The sequence below is a fragment of the Bos indicus x Bos taurus genome, chromosome 16 (genome assembly GCF_003369695.1).
Source record: "Bos indicus x Bos taurus breed Angus x Brahman F1 hybrid chromosome 16, Bos_hybrid_MaternalHap_v2.0, whole genome shotgun sequence".
Lineage (NCBI taxonomy): Eukaryota > Metazoa > Chordata > Mammalia > Artiodactyla > Bovidae > Bos > Bos indicus x Bos taurus.
In genome coordinates, this window is record NC_040091.1 from 5,480,731 (window position 1) to 5,496,169 (window position 15,439).

Consider the following 15,439-nt stretch of genomic DNA (forward strand, 5'->3'; position numbering starts at 1 on the left):
GGGTCCCAAAGAGTTGGACAGGACTGAGTGACTGAACTGAACTGAACTGAACTGAATGTACTTCTTGGTTTGGATTCCCATCCTGTCTGATCTCTAAACACTGAAGTGTCCCAGTACCAAGTTCAGACTTTTTATTTTTATGTGTACACTCATTTCCTGAATGAGTTCAGCTAGTTATTGTTCAGTCACCAAGTCATGTCTAACACTTTGTGACCCCACGGACTGCTCATGCCAGGTTTCCATGTCCCTGACCTCCTCTGGAGTTGCCTAAGTTCATGTCCATTGAATTGTGATGTCACCCAAACATCTCATCTTCTGTCACCCTCTTCTCTGTCTTCCTTCAACCTTCCAATGAATCAGCTATTCACATCAAGCTTAGCTGAGGATTTTGAACATAACCTTACTAGCATGGGAGATGACTGCATTTGTCTTTTGATCTGAACATTTTTAGTACTGCCCTTCTTGGGAATTGTAAGGATTGACCTTTTCCACTCCTGTGACTACTCCTGGGTTTCCAAAATTTGCTGATGTAATGAGTGTAGTACTTTTGTAGCATCATCCTGTAGGATTTTAAATAGCTCTGCTGGAGCTCAGCTAGTAACCTACCTTTAAATATCACCCATAGGTACAGCTGCCCACATCTATGTCAGATTTTGTGATCAGGCCCCAGCTGCTTATTCCATGTCTCAAAGCGGAATTTCTTGGGCTGTTAAATGTAACTATGGTACCTTTTACACACTTATATTCAGAAAACAACTGACTATCTTAATGTTTTAAGACAGGAAATGTCCCATGATTCCAACTGCTCAAATCTGGTCAACAATGTCATACAATAAACATGTTAGATTACATATTCAGACCACAAAAGAACTGGATTTTCAGCATCATTTTTTTTTTTTTGCAACTAAAAATTATTCCAGAAAGGCTACTTTATCCTAATTTTGATTCAATATATCTTATTATATTCCCTAAATTGGGTGGACAGGGTGAGTAAGATATTCTACCTTTGCACTGAGGTGGTTTTCTCCAAGTTCCATTTAAACATATGACATCTATCTCCCCAAAAAGGTCATAATTCCCAATGCATTCATAACATGCTCTCTCACCACTTTGATATCTAGACTTTTGATTGTGTATAATAGCATTTTCCACTTGAGGTGGATTCACACAGGAAACATCTGAATAGAAAGGGAAAAAAGTCTCTCTTATATAATGATTATCATGAACAGCAAGGAGGAAATAGAATGTCAAATACATTCCATGGTTTTTTCAACAGTTCATCTGTCATGGAAGACTGCTAATTGTCATCAGTTTATATGTAAGGTTAAGGGAAAGGAAATAAAGTGATATTTTTCAGCATGAATTAAACTTCTGTATCTTAAATCTCTCCCCTATACCTCATTAGAAAAGTGATACACAATTTTTAGGGCACTGAAGAAAAAGAGTTTTGCTGGAAATCATGAGAGTTTTACTTCTTCTTTTCCAATCTGGATTCCTTTATTTCCTTTTCTTCTCTGAGTATTGTGGATAAAACTTCCAAAACTGGGGAGGAGCCAAGATGGCGGAGGAGTAGGACGGGGAGAACACTTTCTCCCCTACAAATTCATCAAAAGAGCATTTAAACGTCGAGTAAATTCCACAAAACAACTTCTGAATGCCGGCAGAGGACATCAGGCACCCAGAAAAGCAACCCAACTCTTCGAAAGGAGGTAGGAGAAAATATTAAAAACAAAAAAAAAGAGACAAAAGAGGGAGGGTCGGAGTTCCGTCCCGGGAAGGGAATCTTAAAAAGAGAGAAGTTTCCAAACATCAGGAAACCTCACTGCCGAATCTGTGCCGAGCTTTGGAAGCACAGAGGGCAACATAACAGGGAGAAAAAATAAATAAACAATTTAAAACTCGCAGATTGCGAGCCCTACAGTAACTCCCCCAGCAGAGAAGCAGCGCAGACGCCTGCATCCGCCATTAGCAAACCCGGGCTGGGCAGGGAGGCGCGGCGTGGGCTGCATCGCTGAGAGTAAGAATCTGGCCTGAATACCCTGAGCGCTATCTGAGCGAAATAATTTGGGCTAGCAAACCAGACTGTGGGATACCTACCACGCGAAAAGCCAGCCCTAACCTAAGACCGCCAGGCCCGCGCACGGAACAAAGGACTGAACAGAGATAGCCGGCTGCAGACCTTCCCCCTCCGGTGACAGGCAGCCAGAGCCGGAAGGGGGCAATCGCAGCCCCAGAGAGACATTATCTATAAAATTGTAAGCAGGCTTCTTTGCTAACTAAAACTTCTTGGGGGTCTGGACGGTCAACATCTGCCTGAGAAGGTGCGCCGGTTTTACATCCAGATAACCGAGTGGCGGGGAGGCGATAAGTCACAGCATTGGCGCTCGCCTGGGAAGAGCAAATTGGCGCTCGGACCTGGGAAGAGCACAAAACGCAGGCCCAACTGAGTCTGCGCCTCTGAGGACTACCCGAGTGCCTGAACCTGAGTGGCTTGGACCTGGGAGGTGCATGCAGCCCAGGGCCAGCCTCGGATTGTTCCCGGCGGAACAACCTAGAGTCCGAGCAGTGTGGACAGGGAGGCTACACGCGCCGTGAGCAGGGGCAGACCCAGGGTGGCTGAGGCACTGCGAGCCCACGCCAGTGTTATTTGTTTGCAGCATCCCTCCCTCCCTCCCCACAGCGCGACTGAACAAGTAAGCCTAAAAAAAAAAAAAAAAAAGTGTCCTCCACCGTGCCCTTTGAGTCAGGGCGGAAAACAGATACTGAAGAGACTAGCAAACAGAAGAAGATATAACAGAGGGAAACGCCTTGGAAGCTACAGGCAATAGATCAAAACCCTGTGGTTACTACGGACTACATAGGAAGGGGCCTATAGATCTTGAGAAATATAAATCTGACCAAGGAACTAGCCAAAAATGAACTGAACCCACAACACCCAAAAAAAAAAAAAAAACAAACAAAAAAGTCCTAGATATATTTTTATTATTTTTACGATCATTCTTTTTTTTTTTTAATTAAAAAAAAAATTTTTTAAGTCCTCTATTGTTCCTTTAATTTTCACTTTTATAACCTATTACTTTGCAAAAAAAAAAAAAAAAAAAGACCCTATTTTTTTTCTTCTTCAGCAAACTTCATATATATATATTTTATAATTTTTTGACCTTGTTTTTTTTGTTTGTTTGTTTTTGTTTTTTTCTTCTTTTCTTTAACATTGTATTTTTGAAATCCCAAACTCTACTCTAGATTTTTAATTTTCGCTTTTTGGTATATGTTATCAATTTTGTACCTATAGTTTTTTTTTATATAATTTCTGTGACTTTTTTTTCTTTTTCTTCTTCTCTGTTTCTTTCTCTTCTTCTTTTATATAACATTGTATATCTGAAATTCCAAACTTTACTCTAGATTTTTAATTTATGCTTTTTGGTATTTGATATCAATTTTGTACCTGTATTTTCTTTATAATTTTTGTGACATTGTTCGTATTTGTTTGTTTGTTTTCTCTCTTTATTTTTCTTCTTCTTCTTCTTCTTTTTTTTTTTTAACATTGTATTTTTGAAATTCCAAACTCTACTCTAGATTTTTAATTTTTGCTTTCTGGTATTAGTTATCAATTTTGTACCTGTACTTTCTTTATAATTTTCGCGACCTTGTTTGTTTTCGTTTGTTCGTTCTTTCTCTCTTTCTTTTCCTTCTTCTTTTCTTTAACATCGTATTTTTGAAATTCCAAACTCTACTCTAGATTTTTAATTTTTGCTTTTATGTATTTGTTACCAATTTTGTACCTTTAAGGACCCAATCTTCAGGACCCATTTTTCACTAGGGAGTGAGATTACTGGCTTGACTGCTCTCTCTCCCTTTGGACCCTCCTTTTTCTCCACCAGGTCGCCTGTGTCTCCTCCCTAACCCCTCTCTACTCTACCCAACTCTGTGAATTTCTGTGTGTTCCAGACGGTGGAGAACACTTAGGGAACTGATTACTGGCTGGATCTGTCTCCCTCCTTTTCATTCCCCCCTTTTATCCTTCTGGCCACCTCTGTTACCTTCCTCCTTCTTCTCTTCTCTGTATAACCCCGTGAACATCTCTGAGTGGTCCAGTTGTGGAGTGCACATAAGGAAGTGACTACTGGCTAGCCCACTCTCTCCACTATTGATTCACCTCATCTCATTTGGGTCACCACTAACTCCCTCCTCCCTCTTCTCTTCTCCATGTAACCCCGTGAACCTCTCTGAGTGACCCTCACTGTAGAGAAACTTATCATCTTTAATGTAGATGTTTTATCAATGGTGCTGTATAGAAGGAGAAGTTTTGAAACTACTGTAAAAATAAGACCGATAATCGGAAGCAGGAGACTTAAGTCCAAACCCTGACTCCAGGGAACTCCTGACTCCAAGGAACATTCATTCACAGGAGCTCATCAAATGCCTCCATACCGACACTGAAACCAAGCACCACACAAGGGCCAATAAGTTCCAGGGCAAGACATACCAAGCAAATTCTCCAGCAACAAAGGAACACAGCCCTGAGCTTCAAGATACAGGCTGCCCAAAGTCACCCCAAAACTATAGACATCTCATAACTCATTACTGGACATTTCATTGCACTCCAGAGAGAAGAAATACAGCTCCACCCACCAGAACACCGACACAAGCTTCCCTAACCAGGAAACCTTGACAAGCCACCTGTACAAACCCACACACAGCGAGGAAACACCACAATAAAGAGAACTCCACAAACTGCCAGAATACAGAAAGGACACCCCAAACTCAGCAATTTAAACAAGATGAAGAGACAGAGGAATACTCAGCAGATAAAGGAACAGGATAAATGCCCACCAAACCAAACAAAAGAGGAAGAGATAGGGAATCTACCTGATAAAGAATTCCGAATAATGATAGTGAAATTGATCCAAAATCTTGAAACTAAAATGGAATCACAGATAAATAGCCTGGAGACAAGGATTGAGAAGATGCAAGAAAGGTTTAACAAGGACCTAGAAGAAATAAAAAAGAGTCAATATATAATGAATAATGCAATAAGTGAAATTAAAAACACTCTGGAGGCAACAAATAGTAGAATAACAGAGGCAGAAGACAGGATTAGTGAATTAGAAGATAGAATGGTAGAAATAAATGAATCAGAGAGGATAAAAGAAAAACGAATTAAAAGAAATGAGGACAATCTCAGAGACCTCCAGGACAATATTAAACGCTACAACATTCGAATCATAGGGGTTCCAGAAGAAGAAGACAAAAAGAAAGACCATGAGAAAATACTTGAGGAGATAATAGTGGAAAACTTCCCTAAAATGGGGAAGGAAATAATCACCCAAGTCCAAGAAACCCAGAGAGTACCAAACAGGATAAACCCAAGACGAAACACCCCAAGACACATATTAATCAAATTAACAAAGATCAAACACAAAGAACAAATATTAAAAGCAGCAAGGGAAAAACAACAAATAACACACAAGGGAATTCCCATAAGGATAACAGCTGATCTTTCAATAGAAACTCTTCAAGCCAGGAGGGAATGGCAAGACATACTTAAAATGATGAAAGAAAATAACCTACAGCCCAGATTATTGTACCCAGCAAGGATCTCATTCAAGTATGAAGGAGAAATCAAAAGCTTTTCAGACAAGCAAAAGCTGAGAGAATTCTGCACCACCAAACCAGCTCTCCAACAAATACTAAAGGATATTCTCTAGACAGGAAACACAAAAACGGTGTATAAACTCGAACCCAAAACAATAAAGTAAATGGCAACGGGAACATACTTATCAGTAATTACCTTAAACGTAAATGGGTTGAATGCCCCAACCAAAAGACAAAGACTGGCTGAATGGATACAAAAACAAGACCCCTACATATGTTGTCTACAAGAGACCCACCTCAAAACAGGGGACACATACAGACTGAAAGTGAAGGGCTGGAAAAAGATTTTCCATGCAAATAGGGACCAAAAGAAAGCAGGAGTAGCAATACTCATATCAGATAAAATAGACTTTAAAACAAAGGCTGTGAAAAGAGACAAAGAAGGTCACTACATAATGATCAAAGGATCAATCCAAGAAGAAGATATAACAATTATAAATATATATGCACCCAACACGGGAGCACCACAGTACGTAAGACAACTGCTAACAAGTATGAAAGGAGAAATTAACAATAACACAATAATAGTGGGAGACCTTAATACCCCACTTACACCTATGGATAGATCAACTAAACAGAAAATTAACAAGGAAACACAAACTTTAAACGATACAATAGACCAGTTAGACCTAATTGATATCTATAGGTCATTTCATCCCAAAACAATGAATTTCACCTTTTTCTCAAGCGCACATGGAACCTTCTCCAGGATAGATCACATCCTGGGCCATAAAGCTAGCCTTGGTAAATTCAAAAAGATAGAAATCATTCCAAGCATTTTTTCTGACCACAATGCAGTAAGATTAGATCTCAATTACAGGAGAAAAACTATTAAAAATTCCAACATATGGAGGCTGAACAACACGCTGCTGAATAACCAACAAATCACAGAAGAAATCAAAAAGAAATCAAAATTTGCATAGAAACGAATGAAAATGAAAACACAACAACCCAAAACCTGTGGGACACGGTAAAAGCAGTCCTAAGGGGAAAGTTCATAGCAATACAGGCACACCTCAAGAAACAAGAAAAAAGTCAAATAAATAACCTAACTCTACACCTAAAGCAACTAGAAAAGGAAGAAATGAAGAACCCCAGGGTTAGTAGAAGGAAAGAAATCTTAAAATTAGAGCAGAAATAAATGCAAAAGAAACAAAAGAGACCATAGCAAAAATCAACAAAACCAAAAGCTGGTTCTTTGAAAGGATAAATAAAATTGACAAACCATTAGCCAGACTCATCAAGAAACAAAGGGAGAAAAATCAAATCAACAAAATTAGAAACGAAAATGGAGAGATCACAACAGACAACACAGAAATACAAAGGATCATAAGAGACTACTATCAACAATTATATGCCAATAAAATGGACAACGTGGAAGAAATGGACAAATTCTTAGAAAAGTACAACTTTCCAAAACTGGACCAGGAAGAAATAGAAAATCTTAACAGACCCATCACAAGCATGGAAATTGAAACTGTAATCAAAAATCTTCCAGCAAACAAAAGCCCCGGTCCAGACGGCTTCACAGCTGAATTCTACCAAAAATTTAGAGAAGAGCTAACACCTATCCTGCTCAAACTCTTCCAGAAAATTGCAGAGGAAGGTAAACTTCCAAACTCATTCTATGAGGCCACCATCACCCTAATACCAAAACCTGACAAAGATCCCACAAAAAAAGAAAACTACAGGCCAATATCACTGATGAACATAGATGCAAAAATCCTTAACAAAATTCTAGCAATCAGAATCCAACAACACATTAAAAAGATCATACACCATGATCAAGTGGGCTTTATCCCAGGGATGCAAGGATTCTTCAATATCCGCAAATCAGTCAATGTAATACACCACATTAACAAATTGAAAAATAAAAACCATATGATTATCTCAATAGATGCAGAGAAAGCCTTTGACAAAATTCAACATCCATTTATGATAAAAACTCTCCAGAAAGCAGGAATAGAAGGAACATACCTCAACATAATAAAAGCTATATATGACAAACCCACTGCAAACATTATCCTCAATGGTGAAAAATTGAAAGCATTTCCTCTAAAGTCAGGAACAAGACAAGGGTGCCCACTTTCACCATTACTATTCAACATAGTTTTGGAAGTTTTGGCCACAGCAATCAGAGCAGAAAAAGAAATCAAAAGAATCCAAATTGGAAAAGAAGAAGTAAAACTCTCACTATTTGCAGATGACATGATCCTCTACATAGAAAACCCTAAAGAGTCCACCAGAAAATTACTAGAAATAATCAATGACTACAGTAAAGTTGCAGGATATAAAATCAACACACAGAAATCCCTTGCATTCCTATACACTAATAATGAGAAAACAGAAAGAGAAATTAAGGAAACAATTCCATTCACCATTGCAACAGAAAGAATAAAATACTTAGGAATATATCTACCTAAAGAAACTAAAGACCTATATATAGAAAACTATAAAACACTGGTGAAAGAAATCAAAGAGGACACTAATAGATGGAGAAATATACCATGTTCATGGATTGGAAGAATCAATATAGTGAAAATGAGTATACTACCCAAAGCAATTTATAGATTCAACGCAATCCCTATCAAGCTACCAACAGTATTCTTCACAGAGCTAGAACAAATAATTTCACAATTTGTATGGAAATACAAAAAACCTCGAATAGCCAAAGCGATCTTGAGAAAGAAGACTGGAACTGGAGGAATCAACCTACCTGACTTCAGGCTCTACTACAAAGCCACAGTTATCAAGACAGTATGGTACTGGCACAAAGACAGAAATATTGATCAATGGAATAAAATAGAAAGCCCAGAGATAAATCCACGCACATATGGACACCTTATCTTCGACAAAGGAGGCAAGAATATACAATGGATTAAAGACAATCTCTTTAACAAGTGGTGCTGGGAAATCTGGTCAACCACTTGTAAAAGAATGAAACTGGACCACTTTCTAACACCATACACAAAAATAAACTCAAAATGGATTAAAGATCTCAACGTAAGACCAGGAACTATAAAACTCCTAGAGGAGAACATAGGCAAAACACTCTCCGACATACATCACAGCAGGATCCTCTATGACCCACCTCCCAGAATATTGGAAATAAAAACAAAAATAAACAAATGGGACCTAATTAACCTTAAAAGCTTCTGCACATCAAAGGAAACTATTAGCAAGGTGAAAAGACAGCCTTCAGAATGGGAGAAAATAATAGCAAATGAAGCAACCGACAAACAACTAATCTCAAAAATATACAAGCAACTCCTACAGCTCAACTCCAGAAAAATAAACGACCCAATCAAAAAATGGGCCAAAGAACTAAATAGACATTTCTCCAAAAAAGACATACAGATGGCTAACAAACACATGAAAAGATGCTCAACATCACTCATTATCAAAGAAATGCAAATCAAAACCACTATGAGGTACCATTTCACACCAGTCAGAATGGCTGCGATCCAAAAGTCTACAAATAATAAGTGCTGGAGAGGGTGTGGAGAAAAGGGAACCCTCTTACACTGTTGGTGGGAATGCAAACTAGTACAGCCACTATGGAGAACAGTGTGGAGATTCCTTAAAAAACTGGAAATAGAACTGCCTTATGATCCAGCAACCCCACTGCTGGGCATACACACTGAGGAAACCAGAAGGGAAAGAGACACGTGTACCCCAATGTTCATCGCAGCACTGTTTATAATAGCCAAGACATGGAAGCAACCTAGATGTCCATCAGCAGATGAATGGATAAGAAAGCAGTGGTACATATACACAATGGAGTATTACTCAGCCATTAAAAAGAATACATTTGAATCAGTTCTAATGAGGTGGATGAAACTGGAGCCTATTATACAGAGTGAAGTAAGCCAGAAGGAAAAACATAAATACAGTATTCTAATGCATATATATGGAATTTAGAAAGATGGTAACAATAACCCTGTGTACGAGACAGCAAAAGAGACACTGATGTATAGAACAGTCTTATGGACTCTGTGGGAGAGGGAGAGGGTGGGAAGATTTGGGAGAATGACATTGTAACATGTAAAATATCATGTAAGAAACGAGTTGCCAGTCCAGGTTCGATCCACGATACTGGATGCTTGGGGCTAGTGCACTGGGACGACCCAGAGGGATGGTATGGGGAGGGAGGAGGGAGGAGGGTTCAGGATGGGGAACACATGTATACCTGTGGTGGATTCATTTTGATATTTGTCAAAACTAATACAATTATGTAAAGTTTAAAAATAAAATAAAATTAAAAAAAAAAAAAAAACTTCCAAAACTATGTTGAATAGGAGTGGTGAGCATGAACACCCTTGTCCTGTTCTTCACTTTAGGGGAAATGATTTCAATTTTTTGCCACTGAGGATAATGTTTGCTGTGGGTTTATCATATATGGTTTTTATTAGGTTGAGGTATGTTCCTTCTATGCCTTCTTTCCGTAGGGTTTTTATCATAAATGGATGCTGAGCTTTGTTAAAGGCTTTCTCTGCATCTTTTGAGATAATCATATGGGTTTTTTCCCTCCAATTTGCTAATGTGGTATATGACATTGATTGATTTGTGAATATTGAGGAATCCTTGCATCCCTGAGAAAAAGCCCACTTGATCATGATGTATGATCTTTTTAATATGTTGTTGGATTCTGTTTGCTAGAATTTTGTTAAGGATTTTTGCATCTATGTTCATCAGTGATATTGGCCTTTAGTGTTCTTTTTCTGTGGCATCTTTGTCTGGTTTTGGAATTAGGGTGATGTTGGCCTCACAGAAGGAGTTTGGGAGTTTACCTTCCCTGATATTTTCAGGGAAGGGTTTGAGTAGGATAGGTGTTGAAAATAAAAGTGAAAGTGAAGTTGTTTAGGCGTGTCCGACTCTGTGTGACACCATGGGCTGTAGCTTACCAGGCTTCTCTGACTGTGGGATTTTCCAGGCAAGACTACTGGAGTGGGTTGCCATTTCCTTGTCCAAGGGGTCTTCCCTACCCAGGGATTGAACGCAGGTCTACCACATTGAAGGCAGATGCTTTACCCTCTGACCACCAGGGAAGGATAGGTGTTCACTTCAGTTCAGTCATTCAGTAGTGTCCAACTCTTTGCGAACCCATGAATCGCAGCACGCCAGGCCTCCCTGTCCATCACCAACTCCCGAAGTTCACCCAGACTCACGTCCATCGAGTCAGTGATGCCATCCAGCCATCTCATCCTCTGTCGTCCCCTTCTCCTCCTGCCCCCAATCCCTCCCAGCATCAGAGTCTTTTCCAATGAGTCAACTCTTCGCATGAGGTGGCCAAAGTACTGGAGATTCAGCTTTAGCATCATTTCTTCCAAAGAAATCCCAGGGCTGATCTCCTTTAGAATGGACTGGTTGAATCTCCTTGCAGTACAAGAGACTCTCAAGAGTCTTCTCCAACACTGTAGTTTAAAAGCATCAGTTCTTCAGCGCTCAGCCTTCTTCACAGTCCAACTCTCACATCCATACATGACCACAGGAAAAACCATAGCCTTGACTAGATGAACTTTTGTTGGCAAAGTAATGTCTCTGCTTTTGAATATGCTATCTAGGTTGGTCACAACTTTCCTTTCAAGGAGTAAACGTCTTTTAATTTCATGGCTGCAGTCACCATCTGTAGTGATTTTGGAGCCCAGAAAAATAAAGTCTGACACTGTTTCTACTGTTTCCCCATCTATTTCCCATGAAGTGATGGGACCGGATGCCATGATCTTCGTTTTCTGAATGTTGAGCTTTAAGCCAACTTTTCCCCTCTCCACTTTCACTTTCATCAGGAGGCTTTTTAGTTCCTCTTCACTTTCTGCCATAAGGGTGGTGTCATCTGCATATCTGAGGTTATTGATATTTCTCCTGGGAATCTTTATTCCAGTTTGTGTTTCTTCCAGTCCAGTGTTTCTCATGATGTACTCTGCATAGAAGTTAAATAAGCAGGGTGACAATATACAGCCTTGACATACTCCTTTTCCTATTTGGAACCAGTCTGTTGTTCCATGTCCAGTTCTAACTCTTGCTTCCTGACCTGCATACAAATTTCTCAAGAGGCAGTTCAGGTGGTCTGCTTTTCCCATCTCTTTCAGAATTTTCCACAGTTTATTGTGATCCACATAGTCAAAGGCTTTGGCATAGTCAATAAAGCAGAAATAGATGTTTTTCTGGAACTCTCTTGCTTTTTCCATGATCCAGCGGATGTTGGCAATTTGATCTCTGGTTCCTCTGCCTTTTCTAAAACCAGCTTGAACTTCAGGAAGTTCACGGTTCACATATTGCTGAAGCCTGGCTTGGAGAATTTTGAGCATTACTTTACTAGCGTGTGAGATGAGTGCAATTGTGCGGTAGTTTGAGCATTCTTTGGCATTGCCTTTCTTTGGGATTGGAATGAAAACTGACCTTTTCCAGTCCTGTGGCCACTGATGAGTTTTCCAAATTTGCTGGCATATTGAGTGCAGCACTTTCACAGCATCATCTTTCAGAATTTGAAAGAGCTCAACTGGAATTCCATCACCTCTACTAACTTTGTTTGTAGTGATGCTTTCTAAGGCCCACTTGACTTCACATTCCAGGATGTCTGGCTCTAGGTCAGTGATCACACCATCGTGATTATCTGGGTCGTGAAGATCTTTTTTGTACAGTTCTTCTGTGTATTCTTGCCATCTCTTCTTAATATCTTCTGCTTCTGTTAGGTCCATACCATTTCTGTCCTTTATCAAGCCCATCTTTGCATGAAATGTTCCCTTGGTATCTCTAATTTTCTTGAAGAGATCTCTAGTCTTTCCCATTCTGTTGTTTTCTGTATTTCTTTGCACTGATAGCTGAGGAAGGCTTTCTTATTTTTTCTTGCTATTCTTTGGAACTCCGCATTCAGATGCTTATATCTTTCCTTTGCTCCTTTGCTTTTCGCTTCTCTTTTCACAGCTATTTGTAAGGCCTCCCCAGACAGCCATTTTGCTTTTTTTGCATTTCTTTTCCATGAGGATGGTCTTGATCCCTGTCTCCTGTACAATGTCACGAACCTCAGTCCATAGTTCATAAGGCACTCTATCTATCAGATCTAGGCCCTTCAATCTATTTCTCACTTCCACTGTATAATCATAAGGGATTTGATTTAGGTCATACCTGAATGGTCTAGTGGATATGTGTTAGCTCATCTCTAAATTTTTGATAAATTCATCTATGAAGCTGTCTGGTCCTGGGCTTTTGTTTGTTGGAAAATTTTTTATTCCAGTTTCTATTTCCATGCTTGTGATGGGTCTGTTAAGATTTTCTCTTTCTTCCTGGTTCAATTTTGAAAGGTTATACTTTTCTAAGAATTCATCCATTTCTTCCAAGTTGTCCATTTTATTGGCATATATTTGATGATAGTAGTCTCTTATGATCCTGTGTATTTCTGTGTTGCCTGCTCTGATTTCTCCATTTTCATTTCTAATTTTATTGATTTGATTCTTCTCCCTTTTTTTCTTGATGAGTCTAGCTAATGGTTTGTCTATTTTATTTATCTTCTCAAAGAAGCAGCTTTTAGTTTTGTTGATTTTTGCTATAGTCTTCTTTGTTTCTTCTTCATTTATTTCTGCCCTAATTTTTATGATTTCCTTCCTTATACTAACCCTGGGGTTCTTCTTTTTCTATTTGCTTTAGGTATAAAGTTAGGTTATTTATTTTTCTTTTGTTTCTTGAGGTAATCTTGTAAAGCTATGAACCTTCCTCTTAGTACTCTTTTTACTGATTCCCATATGTCTTTGGTTGCTGTGTTTTCATTTTCATTTGTTTCTATGCATATTTTGATTTCTTTTTTGATTTCTTCCATTAGTTTATTGGTTATTAGGAATAGTGTTACTTAACTTCCAATATGTTTGTATTTTTAATAGTTTCTTTTTCCTGTAGTTGACATCTAATCTTACCACATTGTGATCAGAAAAGTTCTCTGAAAGGATATCAGTTTTTTTTTTTTTGAATTTACCAAGGCTAGATTTATGACCCAGGATGTGATGTATCCTGGAGAATGGCCCTTGTGCACTTGAGAAAGGTGAAATGCACTGTTTGGGGGTGAAATGTCCTATAGATATCATTTAGGTCTAATTGGTTCATTGTATCATTTAAAGATTGTGTTGCCTTGCTAATTTTCTCTTTGGATGACATGTCCATATGTGTGAGTGGGGTATTAAAATCTCCCACTATTATTGTGTTATTGTTCATTTCTCCTTTCATATTGTTAGCATTTGCCTTACATATTGAGATACTCCTATGTTGGGTGCATAACTGTTATATCTTATTTTTGGATTGATACTTTGATCATTAGGTAGTATCTTTCTTTGTCCCTTTTCATGGCCTTTATTTCAAAGTCTATTTTATCTGATATGAGTATTGCTACTCCTGCTTTCTTTTGGTCTCCATTTGCATGAAATATCTTTTTCCAGCCCTTCACTTTCAGTCTGTATGTGTCCCTTGTTTTGAGGTGGGTCTCTTTTAGACAGCATATATAGGGGTCTTGTTTTTGTATCCATTCAGCCAGTCTTTGTCTTTTGGTTGGGGCATTCAACCCATTTACATTTAAGATAATTATTGATAAGTATGATCCCATTGCTGTTTACTTTAGAACAACAACATTATTAATTTTTTTTTCTATTAAATGATAATGTGTCCTGGTATGGACCTCTTCAGGTTCATCTCTCTTTGGGACTGTCTGACTTCTAGACCTGAATGTCTCTTTCCTTCCCCAGGTTAGAAAAGTTTAGCTATTATTTCTTCAAATAAGTCTCTGTCTCTCTCTATTTTAGATCCCTATAATGAGAATGGTACTGATGTTGTCCCAGATGTCTGTTAACCTATCCTCATTTTATAAATAGTTTTAATTTTTTTCTTTCTTTTTCCTATACTGTTTGGGAAGTTTCCACTACCCTGCCTTCCAGATCTCTGATCCATTCTTCTGAATCCTCTAATCTATTATTGATTTTCTCTACTGTATTTTTTTTTATTTTGTAACTTTACAGTATTGTATTGGTTTTGCCATGTATCCTTCAGCACTGTTTAGTCCTTCTTTATGTTTTCTTATTCTTAAAAATGTGTTTTCATCCATTCTTCTATACAGTCCACTGAACATCTTTATGGTCATTACCTTGAATGCTTTATTGGGTAGATTGCTTATGTTAACTTTATTTAGTGACTTTTCTGAGATTTGTCTTATTTCTTCATTTGGAATGCATTTCTCTGTCTCCTAATTTTACCTAACTCTGTGTTTATTTCTAAGAGTTAAGTATATTCCTGATCTTAGAGAAGTGGTCTTATGCAGAAATCTATGGGGCCCAACAGAATGCTCCCCTCTGTAGGATGTGTGCAGGAGATCTAGATGATATAGGGGTGCCCTTCTGTCGTGCCAATGCCAACTACTCTGGGTGCACTGGTAGACAAGGTTCCCACCTCCTCCCCAGGTGGCTGACAGACTGTGCCTCATGTGGTGGCTGCCAGCCCACTCATATGCAGGATGAAGTATTGATAGAGCTGGCTTCAGGGCCTAAGTGTACTTGAGCTGGTGATATCACACCCAAGAGCAAGGTGAGATACCAGTGTAGCAGCTGTGGAGCCCAGTGGAGTCTGGGGTTGGTGCTGTCATGCTGCTGAGTTGTTAAGCCTCTGGTGCTAGTAAGCTATGTATGTGTGTGTTAGGGAGAACTCAAAAGTTGTACTTGTCTCTCATGATGGCTGGAACCAGTATCTATGATCCCAATTGTCTCCTATCTCTCTAGAAGTTTCACAAAGATAAACAAATTAGTCTAACCCA

The 15,439-nt window shown here is 38.8% G+C and overlaps 1 protein-coding gene across 3 annotated transcripts in view; it reads right to left on the reverse strand.

The window, feature by feature from the left end:
* The window catches only part of LOC113906363 (complement factor H-like), an 88,440-nt gene that overhangs the window by 29,694 nt on the left and 43,307 nt on the right, over nt 1-15,439 (reverse strand). The window lies entirely within an intron of this gene.